The following is a 22224-nucleotide window of genomic DNA, read 5'->3' on the forward strand; positions in this document are numbered from 1 at the left end:
TTTTTTCCCCCAAAGTGCACGCATGTGTACCTTAATACACCCACACACTACACTTCAGAGGAGCTCAGGAGAAAATACACTGGATCACATGAGGAGGACTGTGGTTATTAGTTATGAAAATCTTATAAGAACTTTCTAAAAATATAATTACAGTTAGTCATAAAAAAGTTTAGAGAATGTTATTTATGCCTTTAAGTACATATGTCTGTTGAACTTTAAAATGAAGATTTTGCTTGATTATCTTAAAATAGAAAAAGAAAATCTCCAAAATGAAAGTCATAATTTAGTGCACTATTTTTTTACTTTATAGGAAAATTCAAGATAATCTAGTTTTTACTCACAAGTTAGGTCTGGGTCCATATCCACAAACCGCTTTGGTTGATTTGTCAAGTGAGTGACAAAAAGCTGACTCATAAGGAATGAATTTGATGCGACAAGAAGTGTCTTGAGCCTGATAATTTTTAATTTCTTCATTTAGGACACACGACATTGTTTTCCAATTTTTTTTTTTAGTGTAATAGAAAATACAAAATATAAAAGTCACCACTTTAATCATTTTTAACTGTACAGTTCAGTGGTATCAAACACATTCATATTGTTATGCAACCATTCCTGCCATCTACCTCAAAAATGCTTTTCATCTTATAAAACTGAAAACTCTATATCCATTAAAAACTAACTCCCAAATCCCACCAACCCAGCTCCTGGAAACCATCATTCTACTTTCTGTCCCTATTAATGACTACTCTAGAGACCTCAAATAAGTGGAATCATATAGTATTTGTTTTTTTGTGACTGGATTATTTCACTTACCATAATATCCTCAATGTTCATCCACTCTCAACATAAGTCAGAATTTCCTCCCTTTTTATGGCCGAATAATATTCCATTGTATGTGTATATCACATTTTCTACATTTATCCATTGATGGACATGTAGGTTGCTACCACCTTTGAGCTACTGTGAACAGTGATCCATGGATGATGTCAAATTATCTCATTGAGACACTTCTTTCAACTATTTTGAGTATATACTCAAACTCAAATTGCTGGATCATATGGTAGAGGAACAGCCATACTTTTCCAAAGCAGCTGCACCATTTTATATTCCCACTAACAGTACACAAAGGTTCTAATTTCTCAGCATCCTTGCTGACATTTTTTATTTTCTGCTTTTTTCATAGTAACCATTAGTAGTCCTCCTAATGGGTATGGGGTGGTATGGGGTTCATTGCATGTTTGATTTGTATTTCCCTAATAATTAGTCATGTTGAGAATCTTTTCATGAGGACTCCCTGGATTTTTAAACTCTTTTATTTCCCCCCAAATTTTATACCTATAGGGTATAAAAATTTAGCTCTGTGTTTAATTTTTCATCTTATTCTTGGGTACTATGCCCTCCTCTTAATTTTCATTGCTGTACTGAGCACTCTCATTTCAGAATTTGCTATAGTCCATACACAATTGTTTCAGCTGTTCCCATCATCTAGAGGTTTTATTCTGTGATAAATTAAGTAAAATGCTAATATTATAAGTATATGGTATTTTTTTTTTAGTTACAGAAATATTTATTTTAAAAGTAACACTTTATAAAAAAACAAACAGAAGTGATTTAGATTAAAAGCTCCAAGGTGTATTGTTTCATAGGTGTTATTGCTATCTATACCTTCACCCCATTTATTAAGCCATTTCAGGTAACTTCCAGTTCATAAATTAACAGTGAGGTTACAGAGCCAACCAGGATGGGACAGAATGTATTCCAAGTTAGGAGGGGACCACAAGGCTCCTCAGGGATGTCTCCCATGGAGCACCTGTGCTCCACTGTTTCTTCCTGCACATCTGAATGTCACCTTCTGACTTCTCTGGCTGTGGCTGGTTAAGTCTCCTGATTCTAATGCTGTGCTGCTTTGTCGCCTAGGAGGTTGATCCAAGCTTTCAGGCTCCCCCTCTTGTAGACCTTAATTACATGCTGTGAGGTTCAGGAGAGCTGGCCAATCTGAAGGCTGGGAACGCTTGTTTAAAGGAGGAATCGCCATTCCAGCATAAACTGTCCTTAATCCTATCGCAGAAACTGTTTTCATTCCAGGGATGGTGAGTCCTAGAAGATCATGGCCAAGAAGCAGATATCCTAAGTGGCTTCCTCTGAGAGTTTATCCCCAGGAAGGAGCCATGTGGCCACCTGCTTTTGATCACATTTCTAATAGCTGCTCTACTTCCTCAAGGGCTGTTGTAAAATCATTTACCTGACTGTTACATAAGGTCTGTTGTTCTAGGAACTGGGCCCTCTCTTCTTCTTTCACCTTCAACTTTACCTTTAAGGCCTGTAATTCCTCCATCTGCTTTTTGGCTGTTTCGTTAAAAAGCTTCAGTTCATCTTGCAAAGTTTCTAACAGCAACATCGATTCCACGTGATCTGTGGCGGAGTCTTGCTGTGACGCCAGGGTCTCACTGCCTGGGTTGAGGCCCTTGCTCTCCAAAATTGCCAAACAGTTGTCCTGAAACTTCTCTAGCAGCTCCACTTTTTGCGTCAGGTCCTTCAGCTCCCCCTGAGTTTCAATCAATTTCTGGTGCAACTGCTTGTTGACAGCCTCTAAGAGCTGGTTCTTATCCTTGAGCTCTTCCTCTGATTTCTGCTCCCTCGGTGGCTTGTAGCTCTTCCTGATGTCCCTCCTGGTGGCAGTGTCTGTAGCTTTCACCTGCCCGTTCTCTCGTCTCGGTTTGATGACTCTGGTAACATCATTCTCGGAACCTCCTGAATAAGGTCTGGAAACATCAACTTCTTTGGACTTAACAGGTCATAGGCTCTTAGAAGTGGCTCGAGTTTGTGGGTCTGCGGGCACGCCGCTGCTCAGCACAGAGGGGGGCTGCAGGGTGTACACTGTCTTAGCCACGCTGGTCATCATAACGAGGTGGCACGGCTGAGGCCCGGGCGCCTGCTGCTCCTGCCCGCAGGCCTCGTCGCTCTGTTTCAGAGATGCTCGGCAATAACTGCCGTGCCGCAGACCAGCTGGTATTTGTTTTTCCTAATGGATATAAAACACCTTTATTCATAAACTTAATAAATCTAAATCTGAACTTCTGATTTTTCCTAATAAGCCTGCCCCTCCTACAGTCTTCCTCAATATAGCATCTCAGTTCCTCCAGTGGAGATCTATTAAGTAACACAATTAAAGAATATCAGATATGAGTCAGGGCTTTCAAATTAAGAGTTATTTGTTTACAATTCTTGTCTCATCTTAATAGAATTCGGGCTGTGGAGAACTCATTAATTTCTTCAAGCTTAAGTCTCCTCAGGTGTAAATGGGGTAGAAACAGAACCTTCTAGGTCCTGCTTTGACCAGATGTGCAGAATTAATACTGACTACAAGCTCAACATATTTTTCAAATATTTAAAGACAGTCCCCGTAACACTTATTCTGTTGTTGTCTAGATAAAAAAAAAATTTTTGATATATTTCAAATTTTCTAACATTTCAGGATGTGTATTTCCTTCTCAAGAGAGGATTCCAAATGTTGAGGAGGTGCAAAGATAATTAACCAGTTCATATATCCCAAGATTGTATCAGAAAATACAGCATCATATTTTTAATCAAAATAATGTTACATAAGAGAGACTAAGGAGGAAAAGAGAATGGAAGTGAAGATATCAGTCAGTCAAGAAGTGGTAACAATATTTCAAGTGAGAATTAATAAGTCCTACATGAAAGAAATGGAGAAGTAAGGATGCATTTGAAGAGGAGTAAACTGAACAGGATTTGCAGGCAATGTTACTTGGGGAATGGGGAGAGGTGGGCTTACCCGGTGCATCTGCACATGCGTCTTCCTAGTGATTCTCTAGGCAGAAGAGAGAAAAAGGAGTGTTGACAGATTTGGAAAAGACCAAATGCACTTATGTTGCCCTCACCCAGTTTGACATGCTGAAAGAACTTCTGGGAAGAGGGGTGCATGGCCTTGAACCTGGGGGAGATACAGGGGCAAGAAGACAGACCTGACAGGCATGAATGTGCAGGGAAGGTAGAAAAAAATGAGTAGGAAAGAAGCAAAAGATAAGCCAAGCAGAGATAAGCCCAGGACGAATTTAGTGATAAAGAACAGACACTGAAAACAAGAAAAACAGTGGACAGAGAGGTCCCCAGGCATCAGGGGGAAGCAAGGTTACACAGGACAGGAGACAAACGAGTGTCAAGACAGAAGAAGTGGGGAAAACATGCAGTAATATAAATACTGAATACTGAGAGACATGAAGATTGATGAAAGATCTTTGAAATCAGTAACCAAATGCAGTAACTCTGAAGTGAAGTTCAGGAGAGACAGAAGCCAAAGTTCTGCAATTTAAGAATATCTCAATTTTTATATTTATGCCCACCTTTATTGCTGCTTTGGGGATACTCTGAATAATCTGTGCCCTAGATGACACAAGATGAAACATTTCAAAATTACATTTCTTCAAGAAACTGAAATAATTCTTCAGATTTCTAATGTTTTGTTTGGGAATTCTATGACTCTATAAATATCCCATAACATATGATCTATTTGCCATGAGTAGATAAAGTGTGGGATAATTACTTATTTTAAGCAAAAATGATCCCCAAATTGTTACAGTATAAGAAACTTTAAACATACACACACTACTATGTATAAAATAGACAGTCAAAAAAGACCTACTGTATAGCACAGGGAACTATACTCAATACTCTGTAATAACCTATATGGGAAAATAACCTAAAAAAGAATGGATATATGTATATGTATAGCTGAATCACTTAGCTGTTCACTTGAAACTAACACAACATTGTAAATCGACTATACTCCAATAGAAAATAAAAATTAAAAAAAAAAAAAAACTTTACTGGGAATGTTTCTATTGATTAAGAAGCATAGGATATTTAATAATATGTCCAATATAGACACACAAACAATTGCTATGTTCCTTTTGTACGTTGGCCTCCTGTTTCCCATAATAGTCAGTTATAGTAAAGTATAGAAAGTAAGCTTAGCAAAATCTCAGATCCTATTGGGCATAGAGAGGAGATGGTGTTGCCTTGGGTTTAAAGAAGAGTGGCAGGCAGCTGCTTTAAGGATGAAAAGCTGACAAAAAACTGGGCTTTTAGAACACAGGGTAGGCAAGATTATTCTGGGATCCTGCATGCAGTCCAATGCAGCCTTGGGAGTCTTGGGAAACAAACATCAGCTGTTATATTATCAGCACAGACCAGACTGGAACTCAGACCATCTTTAGTCCTTGCCACTTTATCTGGGACAGTGATGACCTGGAATTGTCCATATTGCAGTCTCTGTTTTAGACCTGACCTATACTTTAATTTGTGTCTAACACAAACAACTGAGTAGGTGGCTTTGGATATAATCAGTTCTGAAATGAGGATTTACCAGTTCTTGGAAAATAATGGACTTTTGAAGGCCCAACTACTTTATTACAAACTTTCATAAAAATTCTAAAATCAAATAGGTGATAAAAATTGTGCTTTTATTTTAAGTAATAATACCCATGACTACTTGACTATAAAACAAAAATTGTGGAGTTGTCTCATTCTGCTCAGGCTGCTATTATAAAATATCACACACTGGTTGGTTTAAACCACAGACATTTATTGTCTCAAAATTCTAAGGCTCTTGAAGTCCAAGAGGAAGTTTCTGGTGAGGGCTAGTTTCTGGTGAGACCTCTCTTCCTGGCTTGCAGAGCTACCTTCTCACTGGGCCTCAAGTGGCCTTTCCTCTGTGTGCTTGGAGAGAGAGATTCCCAGGGTCACTTCCTCTTCTTATAAGTTCTCCAGTCCAATTCGATTTGGGCCCCACTCTTTTGACCTCATTTAACCTGAAATAATCCTTACAGGCCCTATGTCCATACACAGTCAATTTAGGGGCTTGGATTTTTACACATGGATTTTGGAGGACACAGTCCAGTCCACAACAGATGAAATCCATCTGATACAGAACCTCTTTCTGACAAGAATGGGAAGTTTCAAAGATTAGTAAGCTTTCTTCTACACGACTTGTTAAGTAAAACCCTGGATAAAAGAGAGGCTAACAATTAAATATATTTACAAAAATATTCTGTTGCCTTAAGCATACTGTCACCATGCCCTAATTCATCTTTAGTCAAAACATATAAAATTATTGATTTGTATTGATTCTAATACAACAGTAATAGATAATAGCAACAATAGATTATAAACATTTAAATAGCATTTATGTGTTAAGTGAGGATAGTGGTAGTTAACTTCCGAGCATTTATAATTGAGTCTCTAGCTAAACAAGAAGTCAGATAAGAAAATCCATGATGTAGTATAATACTTCTCTAATATCAATAATGCATTCTCCCCACATTACGGATTAGTGTTTGCTATATGCTTTTGAAAAGCATCACACATACGAAAATTCCTTTTTATTAATATGTCAATTCAAATCCACCTGTAATTTTAATAGATATTTTAATGTTTACTTTCTAATAAAGCTACTTCCCATTAAACCAGATAATTCAAAGGCTTAAAAATAAGATACAAAATATCTATTTTAATGGGCACTTCATTTACATGTACACTTCTAAATATGTTCAATGACAATAAAATGATATTTAAATACACTAGTAAAGCTCACTAACAAATCTTCTGGTAGAAAAGTCAATATTCAAAATGAGTATCTGGTTTGGAATTCCAGTGGCCATGGCAGTTTTCTAGTAGCAAAAATTATTTTTCAAAACAATATTTAATACTATAAATATATATATATATACACACATATATGCACATATACAAAGTCATAAAAGGAAACAGCAAAATTATCTATAAGCCTCACCCAGGCAATTTTTTTAATTTGTTAAAATGAAATTTAAAAGTCCATATGATTAGAATATTTAACAAATAACAAGTAAAATGCTCTCTGTTACAAAGCCACACACATTTTCTTTTCCAAATGTCGCCACTTTAAGAATTTCTTATATTACATTTTACTATAAATAGGAGCATATTAATTTGAAACATTTGAAACATAAAATAATTGATGACCAGCAGTTTTATGTGACTCAAACTATGTGTGATCTATACCTTGTTTTCATTTAATAATATATTTTAGAGTTCCTTCTATATTAGAAAATATGCTCTATTTAAAAATTATTATACAGATATAATAGATTTAATTTGATTCTCTTTTGATGGAATTTTATGGTTATTCTTCCTATTACTACCTTTTTAGATGTATCTTTATATATGCATACATATATGTCTATAATCAAACTCCCAATAATGAAACCATTTTATCAAAATGAGGCACATTTTTAATTTTTACACATATGCTCAAATTACCCCTCAAAATTTTTGTAGTACTTTACACTATCACAAATCCACAAAAATATTCCCACATCATATACAAACACATTTTCCAGAATCAGGTATTATTTATGATTGATAAAAACCAGTATCTTGTTTAATTATGAGAAATTTTTTCATATATATTCAACATTTGTGTTTCTATTTCTCTTTCAGTGCATTGCCTATACATTTACTTTACTCCCTTTTATTTTCTTATTGACTTGTATAACGTTGATTTTCTAACTACTTGTAAACTCCTTATAAGGTAATTAGTGATTCATTTATCGTGTATCATAATTTTTCTGATTTTGTTTTTCACCACTCTAATGTCACAAATAAATTTATCCAGATTTGCTTCTAGAAATCATGGGTCCATTATTATATTCAATCTTTGATTTGGATATAGAGGTGAAGCTGACATTTAGCTTTATATTTCTTTCCAAAAAGTCTCTCATCCTGGCTTCCTAGGCGGCGCAGTGGTTAAGAATCCGCCTGCCAATGCAGGGGACATAGGTTTGATCCCTGCTCCAGGAAGATCCCACATGCCACGGAGCAACTAAGCCCATGTGCCAAAAAACAAACAAACAAAAATAAATAAATAAAAGTCTCTCATCCTATTAAATGACCCATCACACACCTCACCAAAGTCTCCCATTGTTTTATATAGATTTCTCTAACTTGATGATCTTAGGTTTTCCAAGTAAACACAAATGTATATCACAAATGATGGTAATTTTGGCAGATGAAACACTGACAGTATAAAAAAAAGGAAGTTTGAGAGATAAAAAAATGGTATTAATTCCCTGATAATTTCTTTCTCCAGGAATGAAAATTTATAAAATGTATAGTTCTAAAGATTAACCTTTGGTGAACACCCAACATCATTTTACATTTAATATTTAGGAAAGTCAGATAAACAATTATCATAGAAGCTTCTCTCTTAGGGATAGGAAGAGAACCATGAGAGTATATTGCCCCATAAGTCAGATAACTTTAAAAAGTGAAAATTGAGACAAAATCACTAAAACTGGCAGGAGAGCAATTTGGATTCAGTTACATGTACAACATTCACAACAGAGAAGATCAAGGATGGAATGGTATGAGTAAAGGATGTCTGAGTTTTTAGATTATTCTTTCCAGAAGTTTGAAATGAAAAGAAAAAAGATAAAAATAACACAAACCATCTCTGAGTCAAGCAAAGATATTTTAAATCTGAGTTGAGACCCTGTGCAATTTTAAAGGCAAAAGAGAAGCCAGAGGAGAGGCAGTGTGAGAGCAGCACCCAAAAGTCAGGAAAGATCGAAAGCCCTGGTATTACTATGATTTTGAGGAAAATAGGGAGTACCCAAGAACAGAACACCAAACTAAAATAAGTTCTCCTACTCCACAGGGTTAGGCCAGGCATTTGGAAGAGTCTGAAACAACCAACCTGAAAATTAGCTGAACGATAACAAAAGTGATTCAAGTGTGAGTGTAAATAAATATTCTAACAAAGTCCAAAAAATATCAATATTACATAGTAATTATGTATAAATCTCATTGGAGAGAAATAGCACAAATTTAGAAGAAAACATTTGAAGTATTGCAAATGGGGATTTAGGCAAAATTAAGACCAAAATTTAAACAATGGATGCTGTAGGAACACAGAGGGGAATGCCAATTAACCTACACCTGTGTCTATGAACCCTTTGCTTGGAAATCAAATTATGAAAAGTAAGGACCCTGAGTTTATCTTTAGGCATCTGCCATTCATTTATAGGCTGATAAAACATAGATTTTGATAAAATTTCTTTGATCAGTAAATATATTCAGGCATCTACACATATCAGGACATTTTCATATTCATAGCCTTTACTTCTTCCTGTTGTGTATGTGTGCATAATATGTATATATTTTATATGTATACGTATTACTTATATACATATATCAGATAATAAAAATCCATCATAAATATGTCCCAGAAGAGTCTATTAGAAAATGATTTTCTAAAATAATAGGGCATTCCTCTTTTATGCAGAGTAAACTGAAACATTAATGGTGGCTTTCAAGTAATCATGGCAAAGCAATTTGAGGTTTTTTTGGGGGGAGGTGTGTAGTTGTTTTACAACTTTGTATTAGTTTCTACTGTACAGTGAAGTGGAGTGATCTTGGCTATACAGCAGGTTGTTATTAGTGATCTGTTTTATGCGTTAGTATATATATGTCAATCCCAATCTCCCAATTCATCCCACCCCCCACTTCCCCCCTTTAGTATGCATACATTTGTTCTCTTCATCTGTGCTCTGTTTCTGTCTTGCAAATAGGTTCATCTGTACCATTTTTCTAGATTCCACATATATGTGTTAATATACGATATTAGTTTTACTCTTTCTGACTTACTTCACTCTGTATGACAGTCTCCAAGTCCATCCATGTCTCCAAAAATGACCCAATTTTGTTCCTTTTTATGGCTGAGTAATATTCTATTGTATATATGGGCCACATCTTCTTTATCTATTCATCTGTCGATGGGCATATAGGTTACTTCCATATTCTGGCTATTGTAAATACTGCTGCAATGAACATTGAGGTGCATGTGTCTTTTTGAATTATGGTTTTCTCTGGGTTTATACCCAATAGCTGGATTCTGGGGTCAAATGGTAATTCTATTTTTACTTTTTTAAGAAACCTCCATACTGTTCTCCATAGTGGTTGTATCAATTTATATTCCCACCAACAGTGCAAGAGGGTTCCTTTTTCATTGCACACTCTCCAGCATTTACTGTTTGTAGATTTTTTGATGATGGCCATTCTGACTGGCATGAGGTGATACCTCATTGTAGTTTTGATTTGCATTTTTCTAATAATGAGTGATGTTGAGCATCTTTTCATGTGCCTCTTGGCCACCTTTATGTCTTCTTTGGAGAAATGTCTGTTTAGGTCTTTTGCACATTTTTTGATTGGGTTGTTTGTCTTTTTGATACTGATCTACATAAGCTGTTTGTATATTTTGAAGATTAATCCTTTGCCTGTTGATTCATTTGCAAATATTTTCTCCCATTTTGAGGGTTGACTTTTCATCTTATTTATGGTTTCCTTTGCTGTGCAAAAGATTTTAAGTTTCATTAAGTCCCATTGTTTATTTTTTTTTTAATTTTATTACTCTAGGAGGTGGGTGAAAAAAAGATCTTGCTGTGATTGATGTCAAAGAGTGTTCTGCCTAAGGTTTTCTTTAAGAGTTTTATAGTGTTCAGTCTTATATTCAGGTTTTAATCCATTTTGACTATTTTTGTGTATATTAGGGAGTGTTCTAATTTCATTCATTTGCATATAGCTGCCCAGTTTTCCCAGCACCACTTATTGAGGAGACTTTCTTTCCTCCATTGTATATCCTTGCCTCCTTTGTCATAGATTAGGTGACCACAGGTGTGTGGGGTTATCTCTGGGCTTTCTCTCCTCTACCATTGATCCATATTTCTGTTTTTGTGCCAGTACCATACTGTCTTGATTATTGTAGCTTTCTAGTATAGTCTGAAGTCAGGGAACCTGATTCCTCCAGTTCTGTTTTCCTTTCTCCAGATTGCTTTGGCTATTTGTGGTCTTTTCTGTCTCCATACAAATTTTAGGATTTTTTGTTCTAGTTCTGTAAAAAATGCCATTGGTAATTTGATAGGGATTGCATTGAAGATTGCATTGGGTAGTATATTCACAATATTGATTCTTTCAATCCAAGAAGATGGTATATCTCTCCATCTGTTTGTGTCATCTTTGATTTCATTCATCAGTATCCTATAGTTTTCTGGGTAAAGGTCTTTTGCCTCCTTAGGCAGGTTTATTCCCAGGCATTTTATTATTTTTGTTGCAATGATGAATGAGATTTTTTCTTTAATTTCTCTTTCTGATCTGTCATTGTTAGTGTATAGGAATGCAAAAAGATTTCTGTGCATAAATTTTGTATCTTGCAACTTTGCCAAATTCATTGATTAGTTCTAGTAACTTTCTGGTGGCATCTTTAGGATTTTCTATGTATAGTATCATGTCATCTGCAAACACTGACAGTTTTATTTCTTTTCCAATTTGTATTCCTTTCATTTCTTTTTCTTCTCTGATTGCTGTGGCTAAGACTTCCAAAACTATGTTGAATAATAGTGGCAAGAGTGGACATCTTTGTCTTGTTCCTGATCCTAGAGGAAATGCTTTCAGTTTTTCACCATTGCAAATAATATTTTCAGTGCTTGTGATTTGTCTGTTCATATTTTCTATTTCTTCCTGATTCAGTCTTGGGAGAGTGTACCTTTCTACGAATCTGTCCATTTCCTCCAGGTTGTCCATTTTATTGGAAAATAGTTGCTTATAGTAGTCTCTTATGATCCTTCGTATATCTGAAGTGTCTGTTGTAACTTCTACTGTTTCATTTCTAATTTTATCGATTTGAGTCCTCTCCCGCTTTTTCTTGATGAGTCTGGCTAAAAGTTTATCAATTTTCTTTACTTCTCAAAGAACCAGTTTTGGTTTTATTGATCTTTGCTATTGTTTTCTTTGTTTCTATTTCATTTATTTCTGCTCTGGTCTTTATGATTTCTTTCCCTCTACTAACTTTGGGTTTTGTTGTTGTTGTTGTTGTTCTTCTTCTTCTTTCTCTAGTTCCTTTAGGGGTAAGGTTAGATTGTTTATTTGAGATTTTTCTTGTTTCTTGTGGTAGGATTGTATTGCTATAAACTTCTGTCTTGGAACTGATTTTGCTGCATCCCATAAATTTTGGGTTGTGTTTTCATTATCATTTGTTTATAGGTATTTTTTGATTTCCTCTTTGATTTCTTCAGTGATCTCTTGGTTATTTAGCAGCATATTGTTTAGCCTCCATGTATTTGTGCAGTTTATGTTTTTTTTTTTTTTACTGTAATTGATTTCTAATCTCATAGCATTTTGGTCAGAAAAGACACTTGATATGATTTCAGTGTTCTTTAATTTACCAAGGCTTGACTTGTGACCCAAGATATGCTCTACCCTGGAGAATGTTCCATGTGCACTTGAGAAGAAAGTATATTCTGCTGCTTTCAAATGGAATGTCCTCTAAATGTCAATTCAGTCTATCTGGTCTTTTCTGTCACTCAAAACTTGTTTTCCTTATTAATTTTCTATCTGCATAATCTGTCCACTGGTGTAAGTGACACCAGGGTTATTATTGTGTTACTGTTGATTTTATTATATCCTCTTCTTATATTGATCCCTTGATCACTATGTAATGTCCTTCCTTATCTCTTATAACAATCTTTATTTTAAAGTCTATTTTATCTGCTTTTAGTACTTAAAGTCTATTTTATCTGATATGAGTATTGCTACTCCAGCTTTCTTTTGATTTCCATTTGCATGGAATATCTTTTTCCATCCTCTCACTTTCAGTCTGTATGCATCCCTACGTCTGAAGTGGGTCTCTTGTAGACAACATATATATGGGTCTTGTTTTTTATCCATTCAGCCAGTCTGTGTCTTTTGGTTAGACCATTCAATCCATTCAAATTTAAGGTAATTATTGATATGTATGTTCCTATTACCATTTTCTTAGTCATTTTTAGTTTGTTTGTAGGTCTTTTCTGTCTCTTGTGTTTCCCACTTAAAAATAAGTTCCTTTATCATTTGTTGTAGAGTTGGTTTGATGGAGCCAAATTCTCTTAGCATTTGATTGTCTGTAAAGCTTTTGATTTCTCCATCAAATCTGAATGAGACCCTTGCTAGGTAGAGTAATCTTGGTTGTAGATTTTTCCTTTTCATCACTTTAAATATACCCTGCCACTCCCTTCTGGCCTGCAGAGTTTCTGCTGAAAAATCAGCTGATAACTTTATGCGGATTCCCTTGTATGTTATTTGTTGCTTTTCCCTTACTGCTTTTAATATTTTTTTCTTTGTATTTAATACTTGATAGTTTGATTAATATGTGTCTTGGCATGTTTCTCTTTGGGTTTATCCTGTATGGGACTCTGCACTTCCTGTACTTGGTTGATTATTTCCTTTCCCATGTTAGGGAAGTTTTCGACTATAATCTCTTCAAATATTTTCTCAGACCCTTTTTCTTTCTCTTCTTCTTTTGGGACCACTATAATTCAAATGTTCGTTCATTTAATATTGTCCCAGAGGTCTCTGAGACTGTCCTCATTTCTTTTAATTCTCTTTTCTTTATTCTTCTCCATGGCAGTGATTTCCACCATTCTATATTACAGGTCACTTATCCACTCTTGTGCCTCAGTTATTCTGCTATTGATTCCTTCTAGAGCATTTTTAATTTCAGTTATTGTGTTGCTCCATCACTCTTTTTCCTTTAGTTATAGGTCCTTGTTAAATTTTTCTTGTATTTTCCCCATTCTATTTCTGAGACTTTGGGTCATCTTTACTGTCATTACTCTGAATTCTTTTTCAGGTAACATGCCTATTTCCTCTTCATTTTTTGGTACTGTGGGTTTTTACCTTGCGCCTTCATTTTTACCTTGCTCTAGCATATTTCTCTGTCTTCTCATTTTATTTAACTTACTGTGCTTGGGGTGTCCTTTCTGCAGACTGCAGGGTTGTAGTTCTGCATACTTCTGGTATTTGACCTCAGTGGTGAGGTTTGTCCAGTGGCCTTTGTAGACTTTGTGGTGGGGGGGACTGGTGCCTCTGTTCTGGTGGATGGAGCTGGATCTTGTCCTCCTGATGGGCAGGGCTGCATCTAATGGTATGCTTTGGGGTGTCTGTGAACTTAGTATGACTTCAGGCAGCCTATCTGCTAATGGGTGTGGTTGTGTTCCTGTCTTACTAGTTGTTCATCCTGAGACATCCAGCACTGGAGCTTGCTGGCAATAGGGTGGAGCTAGATCTCAGTGTTGAGGTGGAGACCTCTGGGAGAGCCCTCACTGATTAATATTCCCTGGGGTTGGGGGTTATCTGGCAGTCCAACATCCTGGACTCGGCTCTCCCACCTCAGAGGCTCAGGCCCAACCCCTGGCCAGAGCACCGAGACCCTGCAAGCCACACAGCATGGAAGAAAAGAAAAAGAAGAAAAAAAGAAAATGAAGAGACAAACAAAACCCCAGGACAAACGGCAAACTCAAAACCAAACAGACAAAAATGTACAAAGAAGCATACATGTACACACACACACACACAAACACACAAAAGAGAAAACAAGAAAGCAGAGAGCAACCAAACAAACCCCAAAATGAAAACAAACACTAAAAACTAAAGTAACAAAAACCAAAAACAAACAAAAAGCAGAAAGCAAACTAAAAAAAAAAAGCAAAGAAAGCATAAAAGGAAAGAAGAAAACAAAAGGAAAAGACACAAAACAAAAAAGTAAAGTCAAAATAGAAAAATAGAAAAACAAACCAAAACAAAGAAAAAAACAGAGACAAGGGAAAAATACAATATAATGAAAAAGTAAAGTAGAAATAGAAAAAAAATAAAAAATATATTATAAACAAAAGCATAAAAAAGAAAAGAAAAAATAAGTGAAAATTAAAAGAATAATAAAAAACAACAACAGAACAAAACTAAACAAAAAATACTACTACTACTACTACTACTACTACTATTTTCCTTGGGCCTCAGCTGTCAGTATCCTTGTCCCCACAGTGCACCACAGTCAATCTCTGCCTATGCAGGAAGTCCTCTAATATCTCTAGGTAGATCTCTGGACCTACTGTGTGCACTGTGGGACCAGCTCAGACTCATCTTTCCTTACTCCCGTGTGTACTTGCCCCCAAAGTCCACAGTTGCCCCCAAAGTGCACAGCCTTAATTGTCAGAACACTCATTGTCCATTCAGATATTCCACAGATGCAGTGTTTATCAAGCTGGTTGTGGGAATTTAATCCACTGCTCCTGCAGCTGCACAGAGAGATTTCCCTTGCTCTTCTTTTGTCACACCGCCCCTGGGGTTCAGCTCTGGTTTTGGCCCTACTTCTGCATGTGAGCTACACTCAGGTGTCTCTTCCCTGCCCAGGTGAAACTAGGCGAAAGCAGCAGCTGATTAGGGCTCACTTGCTCACTGGGACCGTGGAGAGGGAGGAATACGGCAGTCACAATTGGGATGTGCAGGGATTGCCTGCAGAGGCTGGGATGGGGGGTAGTTGCAATAGCCTGAATGCTTTCCCTGAGACACTGGCCCAGGATCATGGGACCTTCAGCAGCTGCGGGCTGTGCAGGCTCCCGGGAAGGTGTGGGCAGTGACCTGCACTTGTTTATAAGACCCTTGGTGGCAGTGGTGGCAGTGGTCTATAGAGGACCCGCTTCTGGGGTCTGAGATAGCAGCTGTGGCTCACACCTGCCCCTGGAGCTCATCTAGGTGGCGCCTGCTGTCTGTGAGCACCTGGACCAAGTAGCTCCTATGGTGGGCCTGCCCCTCTCCTCATGCACCCCACAGCAATAGTTCCTTGTCTTTCTGGCAGGCCCAGGCTTCTTTCAGGACTCCCTCAGCTGTGGCACACTAGCCCCCTCAGGCTGTCTTTATGCAGCTGACCCCAGTCCTCTCCCTGGGCTCAGACCTCTGAAGCCCTAGCCTCAGTACCCATCCCCCAGCCACTCCTGTGGACAGGCAACTGTATCAGCCTGGGGAGTGCTGGTCAACACTGACTCTCTGTGTGGGATTCTCTACGCTCTGCCCTCTGCACCCCTATAGCTGACCTCACCTCTGAGGCTCCAAAGCTCTCCCCCACCCCTACCCCCACCAGTGAGGGGGCTCTCTAGTATATGGAAAGTTTTCCTTCTTCACAGCTCCCTCCCAGAGGTGTAGGTCCTATCCCGATTCCTTTGTCTCCTTTTTTTGTTTTGTTTTTTCTTTTGCCCTACCCAGTTATGTGAAGATTTTCTTGCCTTTTTGGAAATCTGAGGTCTTCTGCAAGCATTCAGTAGGTGTTCTGTAGGAGTCATTCCACATGTAGATGTATTTTTGATGTATCTGTGGGGAGAAGGTGATCTCCACATCTTACTCCTCCACCATCTTCATATACAGCTTTGGCAAAGCAATTTTAAATAAATATTTCTTTATTTTTCTTTTTTTTCAATCTTTGGATGAATAATTTAAATTTCCCTATATTCTATATTAGGTACTATTTATTTTACTTTGATTGGATTGAAAACTGATTGTATTGCTCTATTTCTTGATCATTTCAAAGTAATTTTTAGAGTCTAACTGAACAAACACATCTTTCCCTGAGCTGTAATAATTTAAACAATCCTATCTGTACTTAAATGCAAAGGAAAATTCAATCTAAAAGAGAAATGTAACAAGACAAAGGGCTACTGTGTTTTAGGAATTATTTTTCCCCATTCAGACTGACATTTAATTAAAGACAGAAGAAAACCAAACAATGAGAAAGTTGGTAGCATTATCCCTTACATTTGGCAATATTTGCCACAAATTTAAGGTGTATCCTGAGTTAAATTTGCTGTTACTTTCAATTCTCCATAGATCAATATAAGCTCTCCATTTGTTATAGTTTGTGAATCCCTTGAAAGAGACTAGGAGAAAACAGGGGACATTGATGTATCCAAGTATATGAACAATTTATCCTTCATCATTTTATATTTGAAATAAAATATACTACATGTATTCTTGAGTGTGTCTTGATATCAAGTGCTTAAATGTAAAATAACTCTACTTTTGGTCTTTTACCACTTTCATGAGATTGGAGTTTTGAAACGTAACAGGATCCCTCTACCCTCCCCCACCTTCAAGCTGCAGCTTGTATGAGGCAGACAGGTGTGTTTGCACACCTGCCAGAGTCAGCCTTGACTCTAGGCTCCCAAGAATCTTTCCATTGAGAAACTATATTTCTAAAAATAATGCATCATTCATCTTTTATCCAAAGACAACTTGGATATTAACGGTGGCTTTCAGATACTGAAACAAAACAATTGAAACTTTTTAAAAGAGGAATAGTTTAGCTTAAGAGTTCTGTTTATTTTCTAAGAAAAGCTAAAAACACATTGTTCTGATTTATAATCTCCATGGGCCACAACCACAACTCCCTCTTGTCCCCCTGGCACTTAAAATGCAAGTTCAGGTTTTCATTGGCAAGGGATTTCCCACTTTTTAACTTCAATGTAATTAATTATTTCCATGTACATGATGTTACATACACACTTTGTTCCTTACTGAAAGGACAGTTCAATATTGGACTTTTTCATATTTGCCTTTAATCTTTATCTTAAAGAGTTCCTTGTAGCAGAAAATAATTTAGAGCCACAATATTATGAAATTAGGAAGAAAAACAAAATTAGAAGAGAAGATAAAAGGTTGAAAATAAATAAATATATACTTTTCTTAAACAATAAGCTCTCAAGAATTCTGGGTTGAAGAGATAATGCCAAGAGTATTAGGAAAATTGTAGATGATATTTGTGCAGCCTCTAAACTTCACTGGAAGCAGAGACAGCCTGCTTCAGAATTGGGCCACAGATACCCATGAGTGGATGTGGTAATTACAGACAATGAGGGCTAGGAAGAAGGGGAAATATTACACTTCAGGCATGCTGAACTCTTCAGATTCTTTCTGACAGCTTCTATTCACCAATATCCAAACTAAAATCATAGTTGCTTTAATCTACAGTGGGCAAATGGACTCTATTGGCAGTAAGGAGACAGACAGAGGAAGTCATCGAAACCACAAGCTAAATTCTGTGTGGCTGCTCCTAGTAGCGTCTGGAATTCCAGAGAATAATCTTCCACCTCAAATATCTAACTGCAAGATTAACTCAGCCTGGAGATTTGAACTCAAAATAAACACTTGGACTTTTTATATTACAAAGTTTTTTGGTTTGTTTAATAATGGATAGGATAGGGGGAAAATAGTATTATGTGATATACTCAGAAAAAATTCCTTGCAGTCGGTTATTCAGTAATGTGATTCTTATATTTTGTACATTTGGCAACAAATAAGGCTAACAATCTTTATTTCTTAAAAATATATTATTGGCCTTATTTCTTTGGATAGTTTGTCTTTTTCAAAATCTAGCAACTGACGTAAATTACTTCTCTATATAAGATACTTTCAGCTTTTTGAGTTAACAATCTAAATTTTGTATTCAAGTCCATATCAGCAGCCCTCATTCTTTCAATAATGTGTACAAGTTAATATATTCATATTTTCCAGGAATCAACTATTATTCCTGAGAATAAGAAGATACTAGAAGTTAATTCATAACATTATGAAATAAGTCCTACCATACACTGAAAAGAGAATAAAGAGCTTAGTGGACTTATTTGAAATTATATCCTTCTATTAACAAATAATCTGTAAGCACTAATTTTATGCAAGACATTTTGTTAGGTTTTATGAAATATAAAAAATGCAGTTCTACTCTTAAAAAATATTGCCAATGACCTGGTTCTGTTTTACGTGTTTTCTTACCTTGACTGTTACAATATTTACCTAACTCTTCTTTCTTCATCCAGCTTTTTCTACCTAAAATCACCTGAGTTTTCGTGTCACATTCTACTCAAAATTCTTCTGTTTCCCCCTTGCCCTAAACTGTTTTAGCACAAAGTCCAAGATTTCTTAGTATGTGAATCCAATCGGCCTCTCTAGTTTCACTTTTCCCAAAACCCCTCCCATGTATTCTACATATTCACATCACCAAAATGCTCATTTCATAAGAATTTTGTGATTTTGTAGCTATTCCCTTGATCTGACATGCCTTTATCCTTTTGTAAATGTCTTCTTGTCCATCGAATTCAGATGCAAACCCCACCTCTTCCAAGAAGTTTTCCCTCATCTCTTCCTGTCTTGAAGCAACTATTTCCTATTCTGTGTTCCAACACCATGTGGTATATTATGGTTTTATTTCATTCACCTCTCGCCTCATATTTCATTGCTTGCTTCTCTCCTCCTTGCCTTGAAACCATTTCAATTGCTATTTATTAATATTATTTTGGGGGTACAGATGTTTTCCATTAAGAACACTTCAAATCCTTTGGTGCGGGGGTGTAGGATAAAATATTATGTCAGTGAATAAACATCTTTCTCTCTAGGTAGGATATTACATAAAAGCAGGACCATATTGTAGCTACTTTTGCCTTAATCAATAAATATATACTAATTGGATTGAAAGCAATATAAATAAAAGTTTTCAACATCAGTTAAATGAAAAATGCTACAGAAAGAATTTTTATAAAGAAAGGAGGAAACCTGGGGCTTGCTATGCAAATTAGTGCAGGCTTAGTAAGCTCGGAGATATTGGGGGTTCTCTTCCAGACCACGTAATAAAGGGAATATTGCAATAATGCAAGTTACGTGAATTTTTTCGGTTTTCCAGTGCATACAAAAGTCATGCTTACAATACGTTGTAGACTATTAAGTATGCAATAGCTTTATGCCTAAGAAATGTACATACTTTAATTTAAAAATACTTTGTTCCTTAAAAATGCTAACTATTATGAGAGCCTTCAGAAAGTAATCATCTTTTTGCTGATGGAAGGTCTTGCCTCAGTGTCAATGGCTGCTGACTGATCAGAGTGGTGGTTGCTGAAGGTTGGGGGGGCAATTTCTTAAAATAAGACAAGAATGAAGTTTGCCTCATTGATTGACTCTTCCTTTTATGAATGATTTCTCTGTACCAAGCAATGCTGTGTGGTAGCATTTTACCCACAGTAGAACTTCTTTTAAAATTGGAGTCAATCCTCTCAAACCCAGCTGCTGCTTTATCAACCAAGCTTATGTAGTATTCTAAATCCTTTGTCGTCATTTCAACAACCTTCACGTAAGTAGATTCCATCTCAAGAAACCACTTTTATCTGCTCATTCATAAGAAGCAACTCCTCATCCATTAAAGCTTTATCCTGAGATGGCAGCAATTCAATCACATCTTCAGACTCCACTTCTAATTCTAGTTCTCTTGCTGTTTCCATCACATCTGCAGTTACTTCCTCCACTAAAGTCTTGAATCCCTCAAAGTCATCCATGGTGACTTTGGATGACTACTTCTTCCAAATTCCTGTTAATGTTGATATTTTGACCTCCTCCCATGAATCATGAATGTTCTTCATGGCATCTAGAATAATGAATTCTTTCCAGAAGTTTTTCAATTTACTTCGCCCAAATTCATCAGAATATCCACCAAATGTATTTCTTAAACAATAAGACCCAAAAGTAAAAAATTTCTCCTTTATCATGGGCTATGAAATGGATGTTGTGTTGTCAGGCAATGAAAACAATGTGAATCTAGTTGTACATCTCCATCAGAGCTCTTGGGCAACCAGATTCATTTTCAATAAGAAGTAATATTTTAAAAACATTCTGGGGCTTCCTAGGTGGCGCAGTGGTTAAGAATCCGCCTGCCAATGCAGAGGTCACGGGTTCGATCCCAGCTCCAGGAAGATCTCACATGCCGCGGAGCAACTAAGCCCGTGTGCCCAAAAAAAAAAAAACATTCTTTTTCTCTGAGAAGTAGGTCTCAACACAGTGGGCTCAAAATATTCAGTAACCACATTATAAACAGATGTGCTCTCCACTAGGCTTTGCTGTTCCATTTATAGAACACAGGAAGAGTAGATTTAGTGTAACCTGAAGGGCCCTAGAGTTTTCAGAATGGTAAATGAGCACTGATTTCAACTTAAAGTCACCAGCTGCATTAGCCCCCAGTGAGAGAGTCCGTCTGTCCTTCGAAGTTTTGAAGCTGGGCATTGACTTCTCCTCTCTAGTTATGAAAGTCCTAAAGGCATCTTCTTCCAAAAGACATCTTTCTCATCTACACTGAAAATCTGTTGTTTAGTGGAGCCACCTTCATGAATTATCTTAACTAGATCTTCTGGATAACTTGCTGCATCTTCTACGTCTGCACTTACTGCTTCACCTCGCACTTTTACATTATAGAGACAGCGTCTTCCTCTGCTCACTTCAAACTTTTCTTCTGCAGTTTCCTCATCTCTCTCAACCTTCATAGAACTGAAGGTAGTTATGGCCTTGTTCTGGATTAGGCTTTGGCTTTAGAGAATGTTGTGACTGGTTTGATCTTCTATCCAGACATTCAAACTTTTTCCATATGAGTAATAACATTGTTTAATTTTCTTATCATTCATATGTTCACTGCAGTGGCACTGTTAATTTCTTTCAAGAACATTTCCTTTGCATTCATAGCTTAGCTAACTGTTTGGTGCAAGATGCCTAGCTTTCAGCCTGTCTCGGCTTTTGACAGGCCTTCCACCCTAAGTTTAATCATTGCTAGCTTTTGATTTAAAGTGAGAAATGTGAGACTCTTCCTTTCCTTGAACACTTAGAGGACATTGTAGGGTTATTAATTGGCCTAATTTTAATATTATTGTGTTCCTGGGAATAGGGAGGCCCAAGGAGAGGGAGAGAGGTGGGGGAATGGCCTGTTGGTGGAGCAGCCAGAACATACACAACATTCCTAAGTACACAATCTTATATGGGTATGGTTCAGGACTTCCCAAAACAATTACACCAATGACATCAAAGATCACTGATCACAGAGCACCATAACAAATATAATAATAATGAAAAAGTTTTAAATATTGGAAAAATTATAGCATTGTGACACAAAGACACAAAGTAAGCAAATTCTGTTGGAAAAATGACACCAATAAACTTGCTTTAAGGAGGGTTGCCACAAATCTTCAATCTAAAAAAAAAAAAAAAAACAATATCTGCAAAGCCCAATAAAATGAGTTATGGCTATACTAAAAGTAAAAATCCTTTGAGTAATGAATCATTTTGCACATTTCATGTTTTATTGGACACATATTTCAAATTATGGAGGAATTGAAACTTTTAGCAGCAATTATAATTTCAGATGCAGTAAAACACTATCAAAGCAAACATTTATTTTATAAAGAATCAAAGGGTTATTTACTCCTAGGAAATTTTGTTTGACTATTACTGAATGAGAAATTAGTAGAAAGAAAGTAGAGGAGCACAAAGTGTACACCAGACTTA

General features: G+C 36.5%; 1 pseudogene; it reads right to left on the bottom strand.

The window, feature by feature from the left end:
- Nucleotides 1-2187: 2187 nt before the first annotated feature.
- On the bottom strand, nt 2188-3813 carry LOC130830897 (small kinetochore-associated protein-like; annotated as a pseudogene).
- Between the last annotated feature and the right edge of the window lie 18411 nt (nt 3814-22224).

Source organism: Hippopotamus amphibius, chromosome 11, assembly GCF_030028045.1.
Source record: "Hippopotamus amphibius kiboko isolate mHipAmp2 chromosome 11, mHipAmp2.hap2, whole genome shotgun sequence".
NCBI classification, from domain to species: domain Eukaryota; kingdom Metazoa; phylum Chordata; class Mammalia; order Artiodactyla; family Hippopotamidae; genus Hippopotamus; species Hippopotamus amphibius.